Consider the following 26981-nt stretch of genomic DNA (forward strand, 5'->3'; position numbering starts at 1 on the left):
CCAACTCATCTGCTAAGAAATAAAGAATTAGAGGGTATGGTAGCGAAGGGCAACTCACAAATCAACCACCCCAGATGGCCTCTCACCCGAATACATCATGTCAATTCACAAGATGGCCGCTCACCCGAATACATCATGTCAATTCACAAGATGGCCGCTCACCCGAATACATCATGTCAATTCACAAGATGGCCCACCACAAAGGACATTACACAGTTGAAGTCGGAAGTTTACATACACCATAGCCAAATACATTTAAACTCTGTTTTTCACAATTCCTGGCAATTAATCCTAGTAAAAAAATCCCTGTCTTAGGTCAGTTAGGATCACCACTTTACTTTAAGAATGTTAAAAATATTAGTAGAGAGAATGATTTATTTCAGCTTTTATAAAACTTATCAAATTCCCAGTGGGTCAGAAGTTTATATACACTCAATTAGTATTTGGTAGCATTGCCTTTAAATTGTTTAACTTGTGTCAAACTTTTCAGGTAGCCTTCCACAAGCTTCCCACAATAAATGGGGTGAATTATGGCCCATTCCTCCTGACAAAGCTGGTGTAACTGAATCAGGTGTGTAAGCCTCCTTGCTCACAAACGCATTTTCAGTTCTGCCCACACATTGTCTATAGGATTGAGGTCAGGGCTTTGTGATGGCCACTCCAATACCTTGACTTTGTTGTCCTTAAGCCATTTTGCCACAATTTTGGAAGTATGCTTGGGGTCATTGTCCATTTGGAAGACCCATTTGCGACCAAGCTTTAAAACCTGTTGGGGCTAGGGGGCAGTATTGAGAATTTTGAAAAAAATATGTGCCCATTTTTAACTGCCTCCTACACCAACTCAGAAGCTAGAATATGCATATTATTGTTCACGTTTGGATAGAAAACACTCTGAATTTTCTAAAACGGTTTGAATGGTGTCTGTAAGTATAACAGAACTCATATGGCAGTCAAAACCCTGAGACAAATTCTGACAGGAAGTGGATACCTGATGTGTTGAATTACCTTTAAGCCTATGCCATTGAAACACACAGGGGCTTATTAATCGTTGAGCACTTCCTATGGCTTCCACTAGATGTCACCAGTCTTTACAAAGTGGTTTGAATCTTCTACTGTGAGATCTGACCGAACAAGAGCCTTGGAACGGTGGTGGCCGATAAGACTCTGGCGCGCGAGTTCATGTTGGGTACTCTCGTTCCAATACGTTTTAAAAGAGAATGCAATCGTCCGCCATGAATATTATTGAAGCACTTCCTAAGGCTTCCACTAGATGTCAACAGTCTTTACAAAGTGGTTTGAGTCTTCTATGGTAGAAACTGACCGAAAGAGAGGCTTGGAAAGTTGGTCACAGGGGGAGGGCCATTACTACTATGATGCGGGCGCCCATGGGAACCCTTTTGTTCGGAAACGTTTAGTAAGACAATGCAATCGTCCGCCTTGAATATTATTCAAGTTCTGGTTGAAAAAGGCACTAATGATTTATGCTATACAACGTTTGACATGTTTGAACGAACGTAAATATTTATTTTCCCCTCTTTCATGAAGACAAGTCCGGCGGGCGTAGTTCATGTGCTAACAACACGGAGCTTTTTGGACATAAATGATGAGCTTTTTCGAACAAAACTACATTTGTTATGGACCTGGGATTCCTGGAAGTGACATCTGATGAAGAGAATCAAAGGTAATGGATTATTTACATAGTATTTTCGATTTTAGATCTCTCCAACATGGCGGTTAGTCTGTATCGCAAAGCGTATTTTTCTGGGCGCAGTGCTCAGATTATTGCAAAGTGTGATTTCCCAGTAAGGTTATTTTTAAATCTGGCAATCCGGTTGCGTTCAAGAGATGTAAATCTATAATTCTTTGAATGACAATATAATATTTTACCAATGTTTTCAAATAGTAATTATTTAATTTGTTGTGCTGATTGACTGGCGGTATTGGAGGGAAAAGATTTCCTCAACATCAACGCCATAGTAAAACGCTGTTTTTGGATATAAATATGAACTTGATAGAACAAAAAATGCATGTATTGTCTAACATAATGTCCTAGGAGTGTCATCTGATGGAGATTGTCAAAGGTTAGTGCATAATTTTAGCTGGTTTTCTGCTTTTGGCTATTTTCAATGTACTGTCCTAACATAATCGAACTTTATGCTTTCGCCATAAAGCCTTTTGGAAATCGAACAACGTGGTTAGATTAAGGAGATGTTTATCTTTCAAAGGGTGTAAGATAGTTGTATGTTTGAGAAATTTGAATCATGACATTTAATTGTTTTCAAATTTGGCGCTCTTGATATTTCACCTGTTGTTGATAGGGTTCTTCTGACCCACTGGAATTGTGACATGGTGAATTATAAGTGAAATAATCTGTCTGTAAACAATTGTTGGAAAAACTGCTTGTGTCATGCACAAAGTAGATGTCCTAACCGACTTGCCAAAACTATAGTTTGTTTACAAGAAATTTGTGGTTGAAAAACACATTTTAATGACACCAACCTAAGTGTACGACTTCAACTGTAGATCCCCACATTAAACATGTTGCCCTTTTGGACCAGGTTAGGACTTAACATCGTATTGGTCTAGGGTGGGAATTGTATCGAACACAGATGCCCACCAGAGGATAAAATATTGTACAAATACAAAATATTCTTAAATAAAATAAGAAATCCTGATGAAAGTATTAACCTCTCTAGGGTCGGCGGGACGAAATCGTCCCACCTACTCAACAGCCAGTTGAATCCCGTGGCGCGTTATTCAAATACCTTAGAAATGCTATTACTTCAATTTCTCAAACATATGACTATTTTACACCATTTTAAAGACAAGACTCTCGTTAATATAACCACACTGTCCAATTTCAAAAAGGCTTTACAACGAAAGCAAAACATTAGATTGTCAGCAGAGTACCCAGCCAGAAATAATCAGACACCCATTTTTCAAGCTAGCATATAATGTCACATAAACCCAGAAGACAGCTAAATGCAGCACTAACCTTTGATGATCTTCATCAGATGACAACCCTAGGACATTATGTTATACAATACATGCATGTTTTGTTCAATCAAGTTCATATTTATATCAAAAACCAGCTTTTTACATTAGCATGTGACGTTCAGAACTAGCATACCCCCCACAAACTTCCGGTGAATTTACTAAATTACTCACGATAAACGTTCACAAAAAACATAACAATTATTTTAAGAATTATAGATACAGAACTCCTCTATGCACTCGCTATGTCCGATTTTAAAATAGCTTTTCGGTGAAAGCACATTTTGCAATATTCTCAGTAGATAGCCCGGCATCACAGGGCTAGCCATTTAGACACCGACCAAGTTTAGCCCTGACCAAAGTCAGATTTACTATAAGAAAAATGTTATTACCTTTGCTGTCTTCGTCAGAATGCACTCCCAGGACTTCTACTTCAATAACAAATGTTGGTTTGGTCCCAAATAATCCATAGTTATATCCAAATAGCGGCTTTCTGTTCGTGCGTTCTAGACACTATCCGAAAGGGTAAATAAGGGTTATGCGCACTACGCATTTCGTGACCAAAAATGTCTAAATATTCCATTACCGTACTTCGAAGCATGTCAACCGCTGTTTAAAATCAATTTTTATGCCATTTTTCTCGTAAAAAAGCGATAATATTCCGACCGGGAAAGCGTGTTTAGGTTCACAGACGAAAGAAAATAAAACATGGGGTCAACTCGTGCACGCGCCTCAGCCCATTGTCCTCTGATCGGCCACTTGCCAAAAGCGCTAATGTGTTTCAGCCTGGGGCTGGAATTACATCATTCAGCTTTTTCCCGCCTTCTGAGAGCCTATGGGAGCTGTAGGAAGTGTCACGTTACAGCAAAGATCCTCAGTCTTCAATAAACAGAGTCAAGAAGCTCAAGGAATGGTCAGTCAGGCCACTTCCTGTAAGGAATCTTCTCAGGTTTTTGCCTGCCATATGAGTTCTGTATACTCACAGACACCATTCAAACAGTTTTAGAAACTTTAGGGTGTTTTCTATCCAAAGCCAATAATTATATGCATATTCTAGTTACTGGGCAGGAGTAGTAACCAGATTAAATCGGGTACGTTTTTTATCCGGCCGTGCAAATACTGCCCCCTATCCCCAACAGGTTAACAAAGGAGACACTATAAAAGCAGCACAATATAATATATAATATTAATATAATAACAATTGTTTTAGGAGTCACCATTATGGGAATGAGAGACATTGTGTAGATGTGGTGACTAATATATATGTACACACACACACACACACACACATCTATACCTATATATTCAGTTATTCGAACCTACAGTATACATTCAACCATCTACACAAAGAGGTAGATTTAGTAAAACATAGGCGGGGTCAAGAACAGAGCTTTGTGGTGATATCTCTTCCTGTCTTCCAATCCACTGACCGGTGGGCACAAACAGGAGAAGCAATTGTGTGAGCAAGCAGAAGATGAGTTTAAAAGTTTGCATAAAAAGGTTGTCACAGTAAGTTTCCAGCATTTCCAGAGAAAGGACGTGTTAAAAAAATAAATTTAAAAAAAAGAGGTGACGCAGCATAATGTTGACCTTATTTATTATGCTTTTATGTAAATGGTTCAATCTCAAATAACATCCCTCAATTCAAACACACACACGTCACAGAAAGAGTTAAAAAGAGACTACAACAATACTAAAAGCTGTAAGGAGTAGTTTTATCGATATAGTACGTTTTAATTTAGTAAAAAATGTGTATATGGCTGATGTATTTTATAATTAGGGAGCACTGCGTATGAATTAAAAAATAATTTATATTAATGAGTGTAAAGCAAATCATGAACATCCAATGGAGATTGGTAATAAATACATACAATAAAATGGTAGACTAGATTAAAGCACCAATACATACAGTAAAATGGTAGACTAGATTAAAGCACCAACACATACAGTAAAATGGTAGACTAGATTAAAGCACCAACACATACAGTAAAATGGTAGACTAGATTAAAGCACCAACACATACAGTAAAATGGTAGACTAGATTAAAGCACCAATACATACAGTAAAATGGTAGACTAGATTAAAGCACCAATACATACAGTAAAATGGTAGACTAGATTAAAGCACCAACACATACAGTAAAATGGTAGACTAGATTAAATCACCAACGATGCCTTGCAGTAAGGACAAGGTAAAACGGGGAGTGGCCTCCCTGTGAACAGAAGTTAGAAACGTTTTTGTTTTGCCTGTAATTAAAAAACCTCTTATGAAACGTTTGAGGGAATGTTGTCTGTGCTAAGGGTCACTCATCTGTTTCAGAGTGTGACTAGGAAACATGTGACTCAGGAGTTTTGTACTCAACGCCACTGCTCTCTCTCTCTCTTCCTCTCCTCCCGGAGGTTTGGGACCAAGCAAAGGTCAAAGGTCATTGTTGCTAAACATTAACCATTAGGTCCTTAAGCCTACGACTTTCTCTAGGGGGGTGGGGGTAGAGAAGGGCCTTGGGATGAGAGGTGCTCTCTAGGGGGGTGGGGGTAGAGATGGACCTTGGGATGAGAGGTGCTCTCTAGGGGGGTGGGGGTAGAGATGGGCCTTGGGATGAGAGGTGCTCTCTAGGGGGGGTGGGGGTAGAGATGGGCCTTGGGATGAGAGGTGCTCTCTAGGGGGGTGGGGGTAGAGATGGACCTTGGGATGAGAGGTGCTCTCTAGGGGGGTGGGGTAGAGATGGGCCTTGGGATGAGAGGTGCTCTCTAGGGGGGTGGGGGTAGAGATGGACCTTGGGATGAGAGGTGCTCTCTAGGGGGGTGGGGGTAGAGATGGACCTTGGGATGAGAGGTGCTCTCTAGGGGGGGGGGGGTAGAGATGGACCTTGGGATGAGAGGTGCTCTCTAGGGGGGTGGGGGTAGAGATGGACCTTGGGATGAGAGGTGCTCTCTAGGGGGGTGGGGGTAGAGATGGACCTTGGGATGAGAGGTGCTCTCTAGGGGGGTGGGGGTAGAGATGGACCTTGGGATGAGAGGTGCTCTCTAGGGGGTGGGGTAGAGATGGTCAGAACATAGAGATTGTAGAGGAATAGAGATATTTATTTTATTTCACCTTTATTTAACAAGGTAGGCTAGTTGAGAACAAGTTCTCATTTGCAATTGCGACCTGGCCAAGATAAAGCGTAGCAATTCGACACATACAACAACACAGAGTTACACATGGAATAAACAAAACATACAGTCAATAATACAGTAGAACAAAAGAAAACAAAAAGTCTATATACAGTGAGTGCAAATGAGGTAAGTTAAGGCAATAAATAGGCCATGGTGGCGAAGTAATTACAATATAGCAATTAAACACTGGAATGGTAGATGTGCAGAAGATGAATGTGCAAGTAGAGATACTGGGGTGCAAAGGAGCAAGATAAATAAATAAATACAGTATGGGGATGGGGTAGGTAGATAGCCCATCTGTAAACAGCCCATCTATGTACAGGTGCAGTGATCTGTGAGCTGGGTGTCCTCTTGGACAATAAGCTTCAGAGGAGTAAATGTACAGACCTGATGTACAGAAAGAGTCAACAGAGACGGTACTTTCTCAAAAAGCTGGGATCTTAATGTTAATTGTACTATACTGACTCTTTTTTACAAAATCTTTCATTGACAGTATTTTAACTTTTTGTATGATTTGTTGGTTTGGCACTGTCAGCCAGAGAAATATGCTGAGAAGGATTATCACCACAGCAAGCAAGGTACTGGGAGTCAAACAGACAGACCTGGATGAGATCTTTAAGGTCAGGGCCCTCCGCAAGGTACTTGGAGTCAAACAGACAGACCTGGATGAGATCTTTAAGGTCAGGGCCCTCCGCAAGGCTCACAAAATCATTTTAGACCCAAGCCACCCCCTGTACCCGGACTTTGAACTACTCCCCTCTGGGTGCAGGTATAGGGCACCCCTCAGCAGGACAAACACAACTAAACAATCATTTGTGCCAGGTGTGATATCCCTCCCATGTGGCTCAGTTGGTAGAGCATGGTGTTTGCAACGCCAGGGTTGTGGGTTCGATTCCCACGGGGGACCAGTACGGGAAAATAATGTATGAAATGTGTGCATTCACTACTGTAAGTCGCTCTGGATAAGATCGTCTGCTAAAGGACTAAAATGTAAATGTAAAATGTAAATAGCTCGGGCTAATGTTCCTATCCACCCAGTAAGGCCAGCAGGATAATGTTCCTATCCACCCAGCAGGCTGGTCTCTTTTTATTGGTATGTAACTGTTATGAAAGTTGTATTGTCAATTTTGTTTTGTTATTTAAAAAAAAAAAACGCCACTTTAAAACGTGTACATGACACTGCAACAAAATGTCCGCATGGGGACAATAAAGTCAGTACAGTAAAGACAGCAGGAGAGTGGGAAAACAAGAGAGATGAAGCATTGTGAGAGGGAGAGCAAGAGAGAATGAACGTGAAAGAGCAAAGGAGAGAAAGAGCGTGGGAGGATGATTCACCACTTAGGAGCAGAATATCTAAATTAACCTCAGGTTGGAACCAAAATTATTTCCCAATAGCTTTGTTCTGAACAGAACCATTTTAACACAAGTGTAGTGTAGGGTACGATATGTGACTGAAACTTTGCGGGTGAGGAGAACTCTGGGTAATAAGGCATTGGGTTATCTTGTTGTTATGACGTGCATGACTTGAATTTGCAGAATTATACATACGGAGGAGTAGCTTCTATAGAGGAGCTTTGAATGTCTTTTTAACTTCAGAAAGTTGGCTTAACTAAACGTTGGACCAGAACTAGCCCTTGGCCATGACTCAGTTCCATTACATTACGCATGATGTCGCCTAGAGTTTCAGAGAGATAGACCAGAGCTAGCTAACAGGCTAGCTAGCTGACAAGAAAGCTTGTGTGTGCGCAGAATGGCACCAAAAATAAAGTAAACTATCCAATGTGAAAACTGTAGTATCCTTAACTAGCATTGAAAATGTTCATAACTGTTCTCTAATTAAACCTCTCCCTAACGTCTGAATCAGGCCTGTAAAGTCAGTAGCTACAGTAGACTGGGCACGCCCGGGGGGGAGGGGCTACAGTAGACTGGGCACGCCCGGGGGGGAGGGGCTACAGTAGACTGGGCACGCCTGGGGGGGAGGGGCTACAGTAGACTGGGGGGGAGGGGCTACAGTAGACTAGGCACGCCTGGGGGGGAGGGGCTACAGTAGACTGGGGGAGGGGCTACAGTAGACTGGGCACGCCCGGGGGGAGGGGCTACAGTAGACTGGGGGGGGGGGGGGCTACAGTAGACTAGGCACGCCTGGGGGGGAGGGGCTACAGTAGACTGGGGGGAGGGGCTACAGTAGACTGGGCACGCCCGGGGGGGAGGGGCTACAGTAGACTAGGCACGCCCGGGGGAAAGCTACAGTAGACTAGGCACGCCCGGGGGGGAGGGGCTACAGTAGACTATGCTTAGAGGGGAGGGGCTACAGTAGATTATGCCTAGGGGGGGAGGAGGGGAGGGGCTACAGTAGATTATGCCTAGGGGGGAGGGGCAGGTAGCCGACACAAAGATTTTCAGCTGGCAGGCAGGCAGACACTGGAATAAGTTTGAGTGACAGTGAGGGCTTTGCATAGGCGCTTTGTTGCATTTTTCTTTTGTGGGACTGGGGGGGGGGGGGGGGGGGATGCCCAGAACGTAGAAAGAACATTATCAACCGGTTCAAAAGCTTTTAAAATAACAGTTACGTTCCAATGTTGTTCTTTGTGACAGAGTACCAATAGGCAGCACATGATGACAGTTAAGATCACAGTAGAGTATTTTACAATAGCAATGATTGACAGGATCTAACAATTAAATCTTGATGATTGTACAGTCGGACCTCGGCGTTACTCTGGACCCTGATCTCTCTTTTGACGAACACGTCAAGAATATTTCAAAGGACAGCTTTGAAACATTGAAAATATCTGAAACTTTCTGTCCAGAAATTATGCAGAAAAATTAATCTATGCTTTTTGTCACTTCTAGATTAGACTACTGCAATGCTCTACTCTCCGGCTTGATCTCTGGCTTCCTCAAGTCATTTGTGTGTCTTAATTATTTGATCAAACAGTGTGCTAAAAAGCATCAGACAGTACATATAGTTGTTTTTATTAAAACAGATGGGGTGTACCTATACATGGGAAAATGCATGTTTTAAAATATAGGCTACATTTACCCCCCCCCCCCCCCCCCTAATCCAATAGTGGTAGATGTCTAGTCTCCCTTATGGCTCAGTACAGGTGCCTACATAGTACATACACTATAGTAGGACTGACCCCATTTAGTCGACGGCTCGATAGACTGTTGAGCGACCAAGATTATTTATTTTTTTAATAGTTGAGCAGTCTAAAATATACACCTATTTTTTAATGGCACATGAGACACCGGTCTGAATCACAGCCGTCTCAGTGGACTAAACCATTGCGGAGGACAAGGGGATGGCATACCGAGTATTTTTAGAATTTTGATTAACCACATTATACAGTGGCTTGCGAAAGTATTCATCCCCCTTCAGCATTTTTCCTATGTTGCTGCCTTTCAACCTGGAATTAAAACATTTGATTTGAGGGGTTTGTATCATTTGATTTACACAACATGCCTACCACTTTGAAGATGCAAAATATTTATTGTGAAACAAACAAGAAATAAGACAAAAAAAAGAAAAAAACTTGAGCATGCATAACTATTCACCCCCCAAAGTCAATACTTTGTAGAGCCACCTTTTGCAGCAATTACAGCCCCAAATCTCTTGGGGTATGTCTCTATAAGCTTGGCACATCTAGGCACTGGGATTTTTGCCCATTCTTCAAGGCAAAACTGCTCCAGCTCCTTCAAGTTGGATGGGTTCCACTGGTGTACAGCAATCTTTAAGTCATACCACAGATTCTCAATTGGACTGAGGTCTGGGCTTTGACTTGGCCATTCCAAGACATTTAAATGTTTCCCCTTAAACCACTCGAGTGTTGCTTTAGCAGTATGCTTAGGGTCATTGTTCTGCTGGAAGGGGAACCTCCGTCCCCGTCTCAAATCTCTGGAAGACTGAAACAGGTTTCCCTCAAGAATTTCCCTGTATTTAGTGCCATCCAACATTCCTTCAATTTCCCAGTCCCTGCCGATGAAAAACATCCCCACAGCATGGTGTTCTCGGTGTGATGAGAGGTGTTGGGTTTGCGACAGACATAGCATTTTCTTCGATAGCCAAAAAGCTACATTTTAGTCTCATCTGACCAGAGTACCTTCTTCCATATGTTTGGGGAGTTTCACACATACCTTTTGGCGAACACCAAACGTGTTTGCTTATTTTCTTCTTTAAGAAATAGCTTTTTTTCTGGCCATTCTTCTGTAAAGCCCAGCTCTGTGGACTGTACAGCTTAAAGTGGTCCTATGGACAGATACTCCAATCTCTGCTGTGGACCTTTGCAGCTCCTTCAGGGTTATCTTTGGTCTCTTTGTTGCCTCTCTGGTTAATGCCCTCCTTGCCTGGTCTGTGAGTTTTGGTGGGCGGCCCTCTCTTGGCAGGTTTGTTGTGGTGCCATATTATTTCCATTTTTAATAATGGATTTAATGGTGATCCGTGGGATATTCAAAGTTTCAGGTATTTTTTTTATAACCCAAACTTGATCTGTACTTCTCCACAACTCTGTCCCTGACCTGTTTGGTGAGCTCCTTGGTCTTCATAGTGCTGCTTGCTTGGTGATGCCCCTTGCTTAATGGTGTTGCAGACCCCGGGGCCTTTCAGAACAGGTGTATATATACACTGAGATCATGTGACACTTACATTGCACACAGGTAGACTTTATTTCACTAATTATGTGACGTCTGAAGGTAATTGGTTGCACCAGATCTTATTTAGGGGCTTCATAGCATAGGGGCATGAATACATAAGCACACACCACTTTTCCGTTTCAACTTTTTTTTTTCACTTCACCAATTTAGACTATTTTGTGTATGTCTATTACAATGAAATTCAAATAAAAATCAATTTAAATTACAGGTTGTAATGCAACAAAAATAGGAAAAACACCAAGGTGGATAAATACTTTTGCACTGTAATGATTTAGACACGAAAGACATTATTATAAAATGAAACAAAATGTGCATATAAAATCATAACTAGCACGCAGATCGGTACAAATGGTTAGATAAAATTGGCACTCCAAATGGAGAAGTTGGTGTAGTCTATTTGGTGCGTAACAGTAGTAGGATGTGAAGACCAGCAGCAGCGGGAGGAGGAGCTCTTGCTCCCACGAGTCATTTGTGTGTCTTAATTATTTAAAATCAGTGTGCTTAAAAGCAACAGACAAACTCAGTACATCGTTTTTTTTAAATGTTATTTTTGCCCAGAAAACTTGGGGGGGATAAATTCACCCGCAGGCTGGGTGGATTTACACATAGGGTGTCTATATAGGGAAAAAAAATGCAACCATGGACATACATAAATTAAAACACTCATCACATACGCTGCTGCTACTGTCTATCATCTATCCCGTTGCCTCGCCACTTTCCCCCCCCCCACCTATACGCACATATCTACCTCAATTACCTCGTACCCCTGCACATCGACTCGGTACTGGAACCCAATGTATCATTTATTCCTCGTGTTACAATTTTTATTTATTTCATTGTATTATGCATTGTTGAGAAGGGCTCCTCAGAAAGCATTTCATTGTATTCTGCATTGTTGAGAAGGGCTCCTCAGAAAGCATTTCATTATATTCTGCATTGTTGAGAAGGGCTCCTCAGAAAGCATTTCATTGTATTCTGCATTGTTGAGAAGGGCTCCTCAGGAAGCATTTCATTGTATTCTGCATTGTTGAGAAGGGCTCCTCAGGAATCATTTCATTGTTAATCTACACCTGTTGTTAACGAAGCGTGTGACAATTAAAATGTAATTTGACACACACACACACACACACACACACACACACACAGAGATCCAGGTCAGAGAGGCTCAGCTCATTGCCCTCCACCAGGAGCAGGTTTTAATATAGAATGGAACATTAATGTGTTTATGCAACTAATGTTAGTGCATCCAACCGAATCGCAACAAACTGAAACATATCATTCTCATCTGGCATCCAGAGTCCATGTGTCTAGATACTAGAGGTCAACCGATTATGATTTTTCCAACACGATACCGATTATTTGAGGGCCAAAAAAAGCCGATACCGATTTTTTTATTTAAAACATTTTTGGGGGGACAATTACAACAATACTGACTGAACACTTATTTTAACTTAATATAATACATCAATAAAATCTATTTAGCCTCAAATAAATAATGAAACATGTTCAATTTGGTTTAAATAATGCAAAAACAAAGTGTTGGAGAAGAAAGTAAAAGTGCAATATGTGCCATGTAAAAAAGCTAACGTTTAAGTTCCTTGCTCAGAACATGAGAACATATGAAAGCTGGTGGTTCCTTTTAACATGAGTCTTCTATATTCCCAGTTAAGAAGTTTTAGGTTGTAGTTATTATAGGAATTATAGGACTATTTCTCTCTATACGATTTGTATTTCATATACCTTTGACTATTGGATGTTCTTATAGGCACTTTAGTATTGCCAGTGTAACAGTATAGCTTTCGTCCCTCTCCTCGCTCCTACCTGGGCTCGAACCAGGAACACATCGACAACAGCCACCCTCGAAGCAGCGTTACCCATGTAGAGGAAGGGAAAAAACTACTCCAAGTCTCAGAGCGAGTGACGTTTGAAACGCTATTAGCGCGCACCCAGCTAACTAGCTTGTCATTTTACATTGGTTACACCAGCCTCATCTTGGCAATTGACAGGCTTGAAGTCATAAACAGCACAATGCATTGCAAAGGGCTGCTGGCAAAACGCACAAAAGTGCTGTTTGAATGAATGCTTACGAGCCTGCTGCTGCCTACCACCGCTCAGTCAGACTGCTCTGTCAAATCATAGACTTAATTATAACATAATAACAACACACAGAAACACGAGCATTAGGTCATTAATATGGTCGAATCCGGAAACGATCATCTCGAAAACAAAACGTTATTCCTGTTACATTGCACATCCTTCAGTGTTATGTCATAATTACGTAAAATTCTGGTAAATTAGTTTGCAACGAGCCAGGCGGCCCAAACGGTTGCATATACCCCGACTGCGCAAAATGACACAATTACACCTGGTTAATATTGCCTGCTAACCTGGATTTCTTTTAGCTAAATATGCAGGTTTAAAAATATTATACTTCTGTGTATTGATTTTAAGAAAGGCATTGATGTTTATGGTTAGGTACAGTCGTGCAACGATTATGCTTTTTTCGCAAATGCGCTTTTGTTAAATCATCCCCCGTTTGGCGAAGTCGGCTGTCTTTGTTAGGAAGAAATAGTCTTCACAGTTCGCAATGAGCCAGGCGGCCCAAACTGCTGCATATACCCTGACTCTGTTTGCAAGAGAAGTGACACATTTTCCCTAGTTAAAAGAAATTCATGTTAGCAGGCAATATTAACTAAATATGCAGGTTTAAAAACATATACTTGTGTATTGATTTTAAGAAAGGCATTGATGTTTATGGTTGGAGCAATGTGTACCTAAGCGATTATATGCAACGCAGGACAGGCTAGATAAACTAGTAATTTCATCAACCATGTGTAGTTAACTAGTGATTATGATTGATTGATTGTTTTTTATAAGATAAGTTTAATGCTAGCTAGCAACTTACCTTGGCTTCTTACTGCATTCACGTAACCTCGTGGAGTGCAATGTAAAGCAGGTGGTTAGAGCGTTGGACTAGTTAACGGTAAGGTTGCAAGATTGAATCCCCGAGCTGACAAGGTAAAAATCTGTCGTTCTGCCCCTGAACAAGGCAGTTAACCCACTGTTCCTAGGCCGTCATTGAAAATAAGAATGTGTTCTTAACTGACTTGCCTAGTTAAATAAAAGGTCTAAAAAATTGTTTTTTAAAAAGAACTTAAAAAAAAAATACCGATTTCCGATTGTTATGAAAACTTGAAATCGGCCCTAATTAAATCGGCCATTCCGATGAATCGGTCGACCTCAACTACATACGCACGGTTCCCATCTGGCATCCAGAGTCCATGTGTCTAGATACGCACGGTTCCCATCTGGCATCCAGAGTCCATGTGTCTAGATACGCACGGTTCCCATCTGGCATCCAGAGTCCATGTGTCTAGATACGCACGGTTCCCATCTGGCATCCAGAGTCCATGTGTCTAGATACGCACGGTTCCCATCTGGCATCCAGAGTCCATGTGTCTAGATACGCACGGTTCCCATCTGGCATCCAGAGTCCATGTGTCTAGATACGCACGGTTCCCATCTGGCATCCAGAGTCCATGTGTCTAGATACGCAAGGTTCCCATCTGGCATCCAGAGTCCATGTGTCTAGATACGCACGGTTCCCATCTGGCATCCAGAGTCCATGTGTCTAGATACGCACGGTTCCCATCTGGCATCCAGAGTCCATGTGTCTAGATACGCACGGTTCCCATCTGGCATCCAGAGTCCATGTGTCTAGATACGCACGGTTCCCATCTGGCATCCAGAGTCCATGTGTCTAGATACGCACGGTTCCCATCTGGCATCCAGAGTCCATGTGTCTAGATACGCACGGTTCCCATCTGGCATCCAGAGTCCATGTGTCTAGATACGCACGGTTCCCATCTGGCATCCAGAGTCCATGTGTCTAGATACGCACGGTTCCCATCTGGCATCCAGAGTCCATGTGTCTAGATACGTATGGAATAATAACCTGGGAAGGTCCTAAAGTCGCTGTGACCTTCAAAAATAACAACAATGAAAGTCTGTAGCCTAAGGATAGGCTATTCTCAAATAATATTGTCTATTCTATTTTTCTATTATGAAATAAAGCTATTTAAAATTCATCCAGTTCTTAAGGACGGTAGACTACTTCTATCCAGCAGGAAAATCTAGCAATACAATAACACACAATTATTTTGTTTGTCGCAAACATTCTCTGTAAACACTGTCGTGCGTGAAAAGCCCAGGAGGCCGGCCGTTTCTGTGATACTGGAACCAGTGCGCCTGGCCCCGATGATCATACCATGTGGCTCAGTTGGTAGAGCATGGTGTTTGCAATGCCAGGGTTGTGGGTTTGATTCCCACGGGGGACCAGTACGGGAAAAAAAAAAATGTATGAAATGTATGCATTCACTACTGTAAGTCGCTCTGGATAAGAGCGTCTGCTAAATGACTAAAATGTAAAATGTAATGTAATTGATACCACGCTCAAAGTCCCTTAGGTCACTCGTTCTGCCCATTCTAACATTTAATCAAACAGTAGCTGAATGCCTCGATGCCTGTCTGCCTGCTATATATATATATATATATATATATTTTTTTTTTATTATTATTTTATTTCACCTTTAATTAACCAAGTAGGCCAGTTGAGAACAAGTTCTCATTTACAACTGCGACCTGGCCAAGATAAAGCAAAGCAGTGCGACACAAACAACAACACAGAGTTTCACATGGGATAAACAAACGTACAATCAATAACACAACAGAAAAATCTATATACAGTGTGTGCAAATGAAGTAAGGAGGTACAGCCACGTGACTCACTGTGTATAGACAGTATACAAATAGAAAAGGTGTGTACATAGGAAGTCATTATAGGATGAGCCATGACTAGATTACAGGATAGTGTCCTGACTGTCTGAGGAGCAGGTTGCCCTGCTGTAGTGAGCTAGGTTATAGATCAATATTACAGGATAGTGTCCTGACTGTCTGAGGAACAGGTTGCCCTGCTGTAGTGAGCTAGGTTATAGATCAATATTACAGGATAGTGTCCTGACTGTCTGTAGTGAGCTAGGTTATAGATCAATATTACAGGATAGTGTCCTGACTGTCTGAGGAGCAGGTTGCCCTGCTGTAGTGAGCTAGGTTATAGATCAATATTACAGGATAGTGTCCTGACTGTCTGTAGTGAGCTAGGTTATAGATCAATATTACAGGATAGTGTCCTGACTGTTTGAGGAGCAGGTTGCCCTGCTGTAGTGAGCTAGGTTATAGATCAATATTACAGGATAGTGTCCTGACTGTCTGAGGAACAGGTTGCCCTGCTGTAGTGAGCTAGGTTATAGATCAATATTACAGGATAGTGTCCTGACTGTCTGTAGTGAGCTAGGTTATAGATCAATATTACAGGATAGTGTCCTGACTGCCTGAGGAACAGGTTGCCCTGCTGTAGGTTAACATTACAGGGTGGTGTCGCCAGACATGGTCACCTTGTTTCTAGCTCCTACACAACTTTACAGTATTTTTTGCAGTATTTCGGCAGTATTTTTTGTATTACGTATTCGATTATTTGCTCAGAGCGTTTCTAGTATTAATTTCCTACAGCTGGCAGTCACTCACAGGTCAATACCCAAGAAAACTGAACTAAATGACTAAATCGCACCTAGCGCTCACCAGCACTACATGTTAAAGTGAGTTTTCCACTGGTCATTCACTCTGTCAAAACTTCATATTACAGAAAGAAATGAGCGATAGCACGGTATATCACGATAGGACAACGTTTGACCGCACCCCAAACCCCTAGATGACAGCAACGCTTCCCACATTCCGAGGCAACAACCTTTCCACAGGCTTTGTGATTTATCACAGCATGTTCAGCTGCATATCAATCTCTTTCATGGATGTCACTGCACATTACATCAGCCAGCTCTGTCCTTTAGGCACAAAAACAAGGTTACAGCGCTGCTGAGATGGGAAATACTGATTTCAGAAAACATGGAATCAGAACATGGAATGGCACTTGAGAACATTAACCTTCTGCATCCACAATTTAAAAACAGGATTTCTTCTGTAACTTTTTTTTTTTTTTTTTTTTATCATGTCATCCCGGGCCCCCGAGATGGGGCCCCGGCCCCGGCCCCGAGATGGGGCCCCGGCCCTGAGATGGGGCCCCGGCCTGGTTTCGAATGACATCATCTGTCGCTAGGTGGGTCATTTCAAAGGAGCTCTGACTGAACCCAACAATTCCCCCCCCCCCAATACAACCACTGTTTGTCTAACTACATAAAGCTGTTAAAATGTCAGTTTATGTTCCTGCTAAGAGGAGGAAGACAAAGTAAAAAGGAGAGAACAGCTTGAGAAAGAGAGAGAAGGAGCAGTATCCTCCTGCTGCCTTTCCAGATCTGTTCCCCAGCCCAGATGAACTGAAAGGGTAGTGGCGGTACCAAGAGTGACGCATACATTCCCACTCGCCTCAGAGTGAGATGGGAAGGATAACAAACCTTAACGTAGCACCCCGTATTAAATCGGCATATTCAACAGCGTTTAAAAAAAAAAATATATATATATATTACCTTCAGTGTTATCTTGTGATCAAGCCATCAATGGTTTTGTGATTATTGGTGTCATAAAAATGTTATCTAACGTTAGCAATTAGCATGTTTGACATTTCAGTGAAAATACTACTATCAACTTTTTGATAAGCGGTTTACCCAACAACAAAAAAGTCCCGTATTAAATCGGCATACGGCCCCCCCAGTTATTGGCCACCTTACTATTTTGATCAATTACAAGATATATTTGTTTAATTTTTTAAATACAACCTCGTAGCCGAAGTGTTTACTAGAGAGTTGACTAGCCTTCCGGTTAAAAAACGAATTACTTGCCTGAAATCCTTTCTATATTTCAGAGGTAAAAAGTTGGATATTAAATTACGTGTGGTCTGTCGCGCAGTCTAATTTTACAATATACAGCGTGTCCCACAAAATGTGTATATAAATAACTTTTTTTGAAAACGTTTAAAACCTAACTTTCATAAATAGCAATGTAAAATCGGTGATCAGCTGGCTTGTCGCAAAATGTACCGTTATTTTCCAGTCCATTTAAAATGTTGAGCTCGAGGTGATTTATTCCACTAACCGCTAGAGTGTCTGAAGTTGGGGGAAAATTAGCTAGTACACTGTCCAAGAAAAGTTTAAATTCCCTATACCGCTCTCCTAAAACCTATTAGGCTACCTACTGTGAAAAGGCCAATATTTATTTGCCTATCTAAGACACACATAGAAATCCAAAAGGCATACCTCCCTACCTACCTGGCACTACACTTCCATACCTCTCTACAACACACAAACACGGAAGCAGCGAACCGCAAATGTTCTGTTTGTGGTGACCTTTGAGCCAGCACCATGTCGCGTGAGGCCCTCGTGTGAAGAGGGCAGGTTTGGGGTCAATTCGAGTTCAAGTCAGCTAAACTTTTTCACATAGCTTCTCCTTTTCAGTTTATTGAGAAGTCATTGAAAAAAATCAATGCAATGTTTTAAATTATTAATTTGATTGTTAAGTTTGCTTCCTGAATTGACTGCCTTCAATTTGAATTGACCCCAACCCTGGTAGAGGGCCCCTGGCACCACCCCTCCCCCTGTTTCTAATGGGCTGTACGTGGTGCAGTGAGTCAGAGGTGAGGTGAGCAGCTTACAACCCTGGTAACCCCCATCCTAACACAGAACATCAGTCTACGACCCTGGTAACCCCCATCCTAACACAGAACAGCAGCCTACGACCCTGGTAACCTCCATCCTAACACAGAACAGCAGCCTACAACCCTGGTAACCCCCATCCTAACACAGAACAGCAGCCTACAACCCTGGTAACCTCCATCCTAACACAGAACATCAGCCTACAACCCTGGTAACCTCCATCCTAACACAGAACAGCAACACGGGCCCCTGGACCAGACAGAGGGGTAAAAAAGGCCATTCCTTTCAGCGGGAGATGGCATTCAGTAGGGATGGGTTACGGTTAATTGAAAATCTAGATATCCGAACAGACGTTTGTATTCAAACATTTGTTAGAGTATTCATTTTTATTTTATATCCTTGTGTGTAACAAACTTTAGAATGTAGTATTTATGTACGGCGCATCGATCGTGGCGCGGCCTTGGCGGCGCATCGTTCACAGTGGAGCAATGTAAATGTAGCCTACAGATGAACAAAGTAATTGTTTTATTTTCAAGCTCATTGGCTATGAGCTACATGAAAAGGCATTTTACTATTATAGCATGTAACATTCAGCCCTGACAATAATATGCTAGCAATAACCCTACAGGCTCACACCAACGGAGGGTCCACAAGACACGGCACAGATCAACGCAAAAAAAGACAAAAATCACCGGAAAGGGCCTCCCGAGTGGCGCAGCGGTCTAAGGCACTGCATCACAGTACTAGAGGCGTCACTACAGACCCGGGTTCGATCCCAGGCTGTGTCGCAGCCGGCCGCAACCGGGAGACCCATGAGGCGCACAATTGGCCCAGCGTTGTCCGGGTTAGGGGAGGGTTTGGCCGGCCGGGATGTCCTTGTCCCATCGTGCTCTAGCAACTCCTTGTTGTGGGCCCGGGCACGCCGACTTCGGATGTATGGTGATTCCTACGACACATTAGGTGTGGCTGGCTTCCCAGGGTTAAGCGAGTAGTGTGTCAAGAAGCAGTGCGGCTTGGCAGGGTCATATTTCAGAGGACGCATGGCTCTCAACCATCGCCTCTCCAGAGTCCGTAGGGGAGTTGCAGCGATGGGACAAGACTAACTACCAATTGGATATCACGAAATTTGAGAGAAAAAAAGCGCTGTAGTACATTTTAATTTAAAAAATATATATTATTTAAATTAATAAAATCATTTATTTTTTTACTTCGACTATTTAGATATATTTGGGTTTTTGGCACAGGGAAATATTTCCTAAAACACACCCAAGACAAAATATTTTCTCCAAAACAAAATATATGTGTTGATATTAGTGTCAACATTGTGTTATGATGCATTTCAAATACATTAAGACTTTTCTGGGAAATGTTTTTCTAAAAACCCCTTTCCATCTGGTTGACCAGAAATCAAATCTTTTTCTTATTCCTAATATTTAGTATGGAAAAAGGTTGAAAAATGTGTAAATATATGCCTAAATAATAAACCAAAAAATGTGACTCTTAGATTTCATTTGACATGCTCATGTGTCCTTTTACATGGAAATGACCTGTTATCAGTCAGCGAATCATCACTGTAGTTTTAGGAAGATGAGGACTTTAGAGACTATGTCACGATACCAGTATCGCGATACTCAGAGGAAACAAAACATGAAGTGGACTACTTTCCTGAGGAAAACTGTCCTACTGTTGTGAACCAGAAATTAACTTCTTCGGGCTAGGGGGCACTGTTTGGAAGTTTGGATGAATGAGCTGCCCAAAGTAAACTGCCTGTTACTCAGGCCCAGAAGCTAGGATATGCATATAATTGGTAGTACTGGATAGAAAACACTAAAGTTTCCAAAACTGTTAAAATAATGTCTGAGTATAACAGAACTGATATGGCAGGCGAAAACCTGAGGCCAATCCATCCAGATTTTTTTTGTTTGTTTTACAGCTCACCACTGATTACAATGTCTGGGAATGGGAATGTAAAAATAAAACCTCCCAGATTGCAGTTCCTGGGGGCCTCCACTAGATGTCAACAGTCTTTAGAAAGAGTTTCAGGCTTGTTTTTGGAAAAATGAGCTAGAATTTGTAGTTTTTCTAAGTGGCTCCCATTTTGGCTGTAGTGTTTGTGGCGAGTTCCGGTGAGGGTGTGCACTTCGTTTTTCATCTCCAGTAATGGTCTCCGGTATTCTCCGTCTTAAATTTTATCGTTTATTTACATATTAGGGTACCTGAGGATTGATTAGGAACGTTGTTTGATATGTTTCGAAGAAGTTTATTGGTAACTTACGGGATTCATTTGTATGCATTTTGAACGAGGGAAACCGGTGGATTACGGAGTCAAGCGCGCCAATGAAACTGACTTTTTGGGATATAAAGAAGGACTTTATCGAACAAAAGGACCATTTGTTATGTAGCTGGGACCCTTGTGAATGCAACCAGATGAAGATCTTCAAAAGGTAAGTGATTTATTTTATCGCTATTTCTGACTTTCGTGACGCCTCTGCTTGGCTGGAAATGTATGTAATGCTTTTGTGTGCGGGGCACTGTCCTCAGATAATCACATGGTGTGCTTTTGCCGTAAAGCCTTTTGCCGTAAAGCGGCTGGATTAACAAGAAGTTAAGCTTTTAACTGATGTATATAACACTTGTATTTTCATGAATGTTTAATATTACAATTTTTGTAATTTGAATTTCACCGGATGTTGGCCAGGTGGGACGGTAGCATCCTAATGATCCGCAAGAAGTTAAAGAGACTGAAAGTGAACATATCAGGGATGGGTTACCACAGACAGCATGATCTGCTCCACCATCATCTCCATATCATCATTCTACATTCTTTGCCAGCTACCATCATTCTTCACAGAAGCAGTGTCTTGAACATTTCCTCAAAACAACTCAATCACGACAACACACTGCTATACTTGGCTCAGGACGAGAACAGAGGCTGCTGGGAGATAAAGTCGATTTTGTAGCACCTCAGAGAGTCACTACGATTCATTGCGGTTTCGTTTGCTTACATCACGTGTACAGAGAGAGAAAGAGAGGTCCTATAAAAACACACCATCTTACCTGAACTCAGCGTCTGTCTGGGCTAAACCTCCATGTTGGCTCTGGTCCACAGAGGGAAGAGGGACCTCTGGCTCATTGCCCTAGCTGGCTGCTCCAGTCCAACACCAGCTTCCCAGGGAAGTCACCAGCCAGCAGCGATCAGCTTAGCCTTCCTTAGCCCCAACTGCTCTCCAGGGACTGAATATTGAAACACAGAGAGACAGACGGAGAGAGAGAGAGAGACAGAGAGAGAGAGTTTGGTTATAGGCTGTGGTAAACCATTGCATTATACTGAACTACAGGTCTCGTCTGATGACGACAGACAGACAGACAGACAGACAGACAGTAGTGACAGTGAAGGTGTACTGTTACAGCACTCTGTCTCCTAATGCTGGGCTACGACAGGCAGTGTTTGGTTTCATCCCGTCCCCTGGGAGCCCCAGCCATTACTCACCAGTCTAAACAACCACTATAGGCCCTGCTGTTTCAAAAACACTAGACAAGACGTCAGAAGTCTTCCAGCTTAACGACTGTAGGCTGGAGTAGAACAGAATCCGCCTTGTGTTCTAGTTTTATTAACGGTTGTTTATGGAGCGCAGGAGAAACCGCTAAAACCACAGCTCAGGTCAAGTCAGAGACTACGTGGGAGTGCTCTCTCCAGGATGGCAGAGGGTACGGTATCATCTCTCATTCTCACTTTGCCACCCTCTCGTCAACAAATACACACAGGGAAACAAGGACACGTGAGGCGACGCACAAATGTCCTAGTGTGTTGTCCGGGATTAGGGGAAGGGTTTGGCCGGCCGGGATGTCATTGTCCCATCGAGCTCTAGCAACTCCTTGTGGCGGGCCGGGCGCAATCCACGCTGACTTTAGTCGCCAGCTGTACGGTGTTTCCTACGACACATTGGTGCGGCTGGCTTCCCGGGTTCAAACGAGCAGTGTGTCAAGAAGCAGTGTGGCTTGGAAGCGTCATGTTTCGAGGGTACTCGACCTTCGCCTCTCACCGAGTCCGTACGGGAGCTGCAGTGATGGGACAAGACTGTAACTACCAATCGGAGATCATGAAATTTGAGAAAGAAAAAAGGGTGCAAAGTACCAAAAATAAGAAAATAAAAACAGGGAACGTAAATGAAGATAACAAGTAGGGATGTTAATAGTTAACTAACCGTTAAGTATGTTAATTAGCAGTTAACAGTCACTAGGCTACCTAGGGCGGCAGGTAGCCTAGTGGTTAGAGCGTTGGACTAGTAACCAAAAGGTTGCAAGATCGAATCCCCCTGAGCTGACAAGGTACAAATCTGTCGTTCTGCCCCTTCAACAAGGTAGTTAACCCGCTGTTCCTTAGGCCGTCATTGAAAATAAGAATTTGTTCTTAACTGACTTGCCCTAGTTAAATAAATGTTAGAATAAATAAACATTTGGTTTAGCCGCCGAAAATAAATTGCCCAGTCATGCTTACTGGTCTATAGGTTAATTTGCATAGTGGAATTAAATTGGGGAGTGTGTGTTTGTTTGTCGTCATGTATCTAACTTACATCACACGACACAGCACACAGAGCCTAGCTAGAGGAATATCTCGTCAGGCAGCATCGCGCAATCTGAGCTTGAGGCAGCATAATTGTTAGAAACCTGAATGTTTTACTTTACTTAGAATAACGAGGCATGTCTGACCTTGTTTCAAAGTAGCCTTGCCAAAAATCCATCCGTTAAAAACGTAGAGGCAATTATTTTATAAGTCTTCCTCATTCCATTAACCAGCAGCATTTCTCTCCTGTTCTATTGGTTTTCATATCAACTTTCTTTCGTTGTCCAGAAGCCAAAAGGCACAATCCTAGTCATATAAGCAACCATTTCATAGTTGTCACCATTACATTCCCCCTCTTTCTAAGTTTCTAAACAGAGATGTTCATCTGGCACAACTGCTCGCATCAGGTTTACAACGGTGTTTCCCAAAAATGTGCATTTTGGAAAAAATTTGAAAATTATGTTTTACGTTCAATAGGAAACATGCAACAATACCATGCCTATTGTCTTACAGTTCAAAAGGCCCACTAATGAAAAATGTCCGGTCCTTGTATCCATAGTATTAGAGAGGAATAGGCAAAGCGAGAGGTTTCACTCCTAGCCAAAATCTGCCCAAAATAATCCCAATGTTTCTATGGGCTTATTTTGGACCTAAACTCGCCTGGCTTCCCGCATTGGGCCGACTTCCATCATTTGGGGCGGAAACATAAGCATCTCGTCATTATTTACAGATCTCTGTAAGAGTATTTTTCCTGTTGGTCATGTCATTTTACTGTTCTACAATTTTTTTTGTTTTACCCATTTGTGGACCGGTTAATGAGGGTCAGCTAGTCGGCAGCAAAATTGACCAGAATTTGCATGCCTAATAACAAGATATTTTCCTTCCAAACACCTTACGCATCAATTAGTATGTCTACATTCACACTAATAATTAGATATTCAACCGATTACAGCAATAGGCCGAGTATCACATTAGACATATAAACACTCTACTTATTTAATGTTGGTAGGGTAATAATCCGAGTAAACAATTTAAAAACTGATTAAAAACACCTGCATTTCTAAGCAATCTTTCAAATTATTAGGACATGTAAACCCCCTTTTAAAAAATCTGAGTTACAGCAGTGCTAGCATGAGCTTCCTTCTTTTGCACGAGTGAAGTGAGTTCTGAAAAACTTAAAAAAGGTATGCATCTTAAAAATAGTTCACATACTTTAATGTACAAAATTAAAAATCAAATAATTTTCACTAAAAAATAACTGCGGTATACAGGATTATTAGGGAATTTCGTTCTTCTTGAAAAGCATGTAAAACGTTTTAAAAATCAAACATATATTAATCTGACTATTCACATTCCTTGTATTATTGTGTGTATGTAACTGTACTTCACATGCAGCCAGAGACAACAATGCTCCAATCATTCACTGGGCATTGCAAGGCATGTCTGTCATTGAGAAACTAGCCAATACAAACGTCATGCTGATTCTTTATTAGACTGAGCCAGTCAGGGAGAGTAGAAGAACTCAAACTTTACCAAAAAAAAAAGGCTAACAATCTACAGTTTTTGAATCCAGGCGCATTTCAGTCATTTTTCCTCTGCTTTCTTGCCCGTTGTACAACATCATATAATCAACTCATAGCCAGAGCTCCCACAAAGCACCTTATAGCCATGAGCCGAAAGTAGGCCTATCCCATGGCACAACTTGCGTTCGCGGTTTATAAGCTGAACAGCAGCTAAGCTTAAGGCTCAATATTTCTGACAAAACAAAGTCAACCTTTCAATCCCTGAGCTAATGTCGGGAAAAGAAAATAAGCTTTGGAGGTGTGCCATGATAGAACTACGTTACGTATCCGGTTAATGTTCAAAAAGGTGGGATTTTATTTCCAGGCCACATTCTTCAGGTGCCATAAAAGTCAGTAAGTTGAGCTCAAAGTCCACCTGCTCATATTCCAACACTAGGAGATAAGGCTGCACGAACACAATAAGACGTAGACAGGAAAAACAAAGGTCAGGTATGAGGTGAACAGAACTAAAACATATATATTTTTTTTTATTTCACCTTTATTTAACCAGGTAGGCAAGTTGAGAACAAGTTCTCATTTACAATTGCAACCTGGCCAAGATAAAGCAAAGCAGTTCGACAACATACAACAACACAGAGTTACACATGGGGTAAAACAAACATACAGTCAATAATACAGTAGAAAAATAAGACTATATACAATGTGAGCAAATGATGTGAGATAAGGGAGGTAAAGGCAAAAAAGGCCATGGTGGCAAAGTAAATAAAGTATAGCAAGAAAAACACTGGAATGGTAGATTTGTAGTTTGAAGAAAGTTCAAAGTTAAAATAAATAATATGGTGTAAAGGAGCAAAATAAATAAAATAAATACAGTAGGGGAAGAGGTAGTAGTTATATGCAGTACTGTCCTTGAGCTTTTCATGTCTAATGATGTTCTGTATTGTTTCATGTTGTGTTGTGGACCCCAGGAAGAGAAGCTGCTGCTTTGTAACAACTAAAATGGGGATCTTAATAAAATACCGAAATAAACTTAACCGAACCTTTAAACCGTTCTGTAGACACAGACAGTCAGAGCAGAAACCAGACATGTTAGCCTGCCTGAGCACAGTGAGAGGCCTTGATGGGATCTCTAGTTAGGTTGGGCTCTACTGTTGCTCTCGATGGGATCTCTAGTTAGGTTGGGCTCTACCGTTGCTCTTTATGGGATCTCTAGTTAGGTTGGGCTCTACTGTTGCTCTTTATGGGATCTCTAGTTAGGTTGGGCTCTACCGTTGCTCTTTATGGGCTCTCTAGTTAGGTTGGGCTCTACCGTTGCTCTTTATGGGCTCTCTAGTTAGGTTGGGCTCTACCGTTGCTCTTTATGGGCTCTCTAGTTAGGTTGGGCTCTACCGTTGCTCTTTATGGGCTCTCTAGTTAGGTTGGGCTCTACTGTTGCTCTTTATGGGCTCTCTAGTTAGGTTGGGCTCTACCGTTGCTCTTTATGGGCTCTCTAGTTAGGTTGGGCTCTACTGTTGCTCTTTATGGGCTCTCTAGTTAGGATGGGTTCTAGTGTTGCTCTTTATGGGATCTCTAGTTAGGATGGGCTCTACTGTTGCTCTCGATGGGCTCTAGTTAGGTTGGGCTCTACCGTTGCTCTCGATGGGCTCTCTAGTTAGGTTGGGCTCTACCGTTGCTCTCGATGGGCTCTCTAGTTAGGTTGGGCTCTACTGTTGCTCTTTATGGGCTCTCTAGTTAGGTTGGGCTCTACTGTTGCTCTTTATGGGATCTATGAGAGAGAAAGAATGAGGTGTGTGTGAAAGGAAGAGATGAGAAACTGGGTGAATAGGCTAAATATGATTCTGCTGAGATCCAGCAGGCCTGAGGCAGTTCCCAGAGAGCGTGTCTATATATGATGTTATCAGACCTCCCACACACACACACTATAGACCTAGTGAAAGCCATGTAAATGCTCACAAATGGGCAGCGATAGAATATGAGGGTAGGGAAGAGATTCTCATGAGAGGCCAACTGACCAGTCATGTTTGTTAAACTCTGTACCTGCATCTGAAATGGCACCCTATCCCCTGTATAGTGTACTACTTTTGACAAGGGCCCACAAGTTTCTGGTCAAAAGTAGTGCACTACATAACTTAGGTAAATTGGGTTCTCTCTCTCTCTCTCTCTCTCTCTCTACAGGAAGAGACGTGTCTCCGTGATAAATGATTGAGTGGCAAGCCAGCCACCATTGCTCAGCCTGTCGTGTCAAGTCCATCTCAACAAAGAACCTCTCGACCTGGACAGTTCAACCATGTCTCAAATGTTCTCAATACCAACTTAAAAAATGTGCTGAAGAATTATAAAATCAGATACAGAATAATTTCAGGGTCTGTGCCAGTGTTAAAGTAGACAGAGGAATGTAAACGCAAGTTGTTACACTCTGAAAACAATGAAGACTA

General features: G+C 42.0%; 1 protein-coding gene across 1 annotated transcript in view; it reads right to left on the minus strand.

Annotated features, from left to right (window-relative positions):
- The window catches only part of LOC115161408 (FTS and Hook-interacting protein homolog), a gene marked incomplete in the record, with an annotated part of 75277 nt that overhangs the window by 47292 nt on the left and 1004 nt on the right, over nucleotides 1-26981 (minus strand). Inside the window, 1 exon segment of the mRNA XM_029712373.1 lies at nucleotides 21517-21693.

Source organism: Salmo trutta, chromosome 24 (genome assembly GCF_901001165.1).
Source record: "Salmo trutta chromosome 24, fSalTru1.1, whole genome shotgun sequence".
Taxonomy (NCBI): Eukaryota; Metazoa; Chordata; class Actinopteri; order Salmoniformes; family Salmonidae; genus Salmo; species Salmo trutta.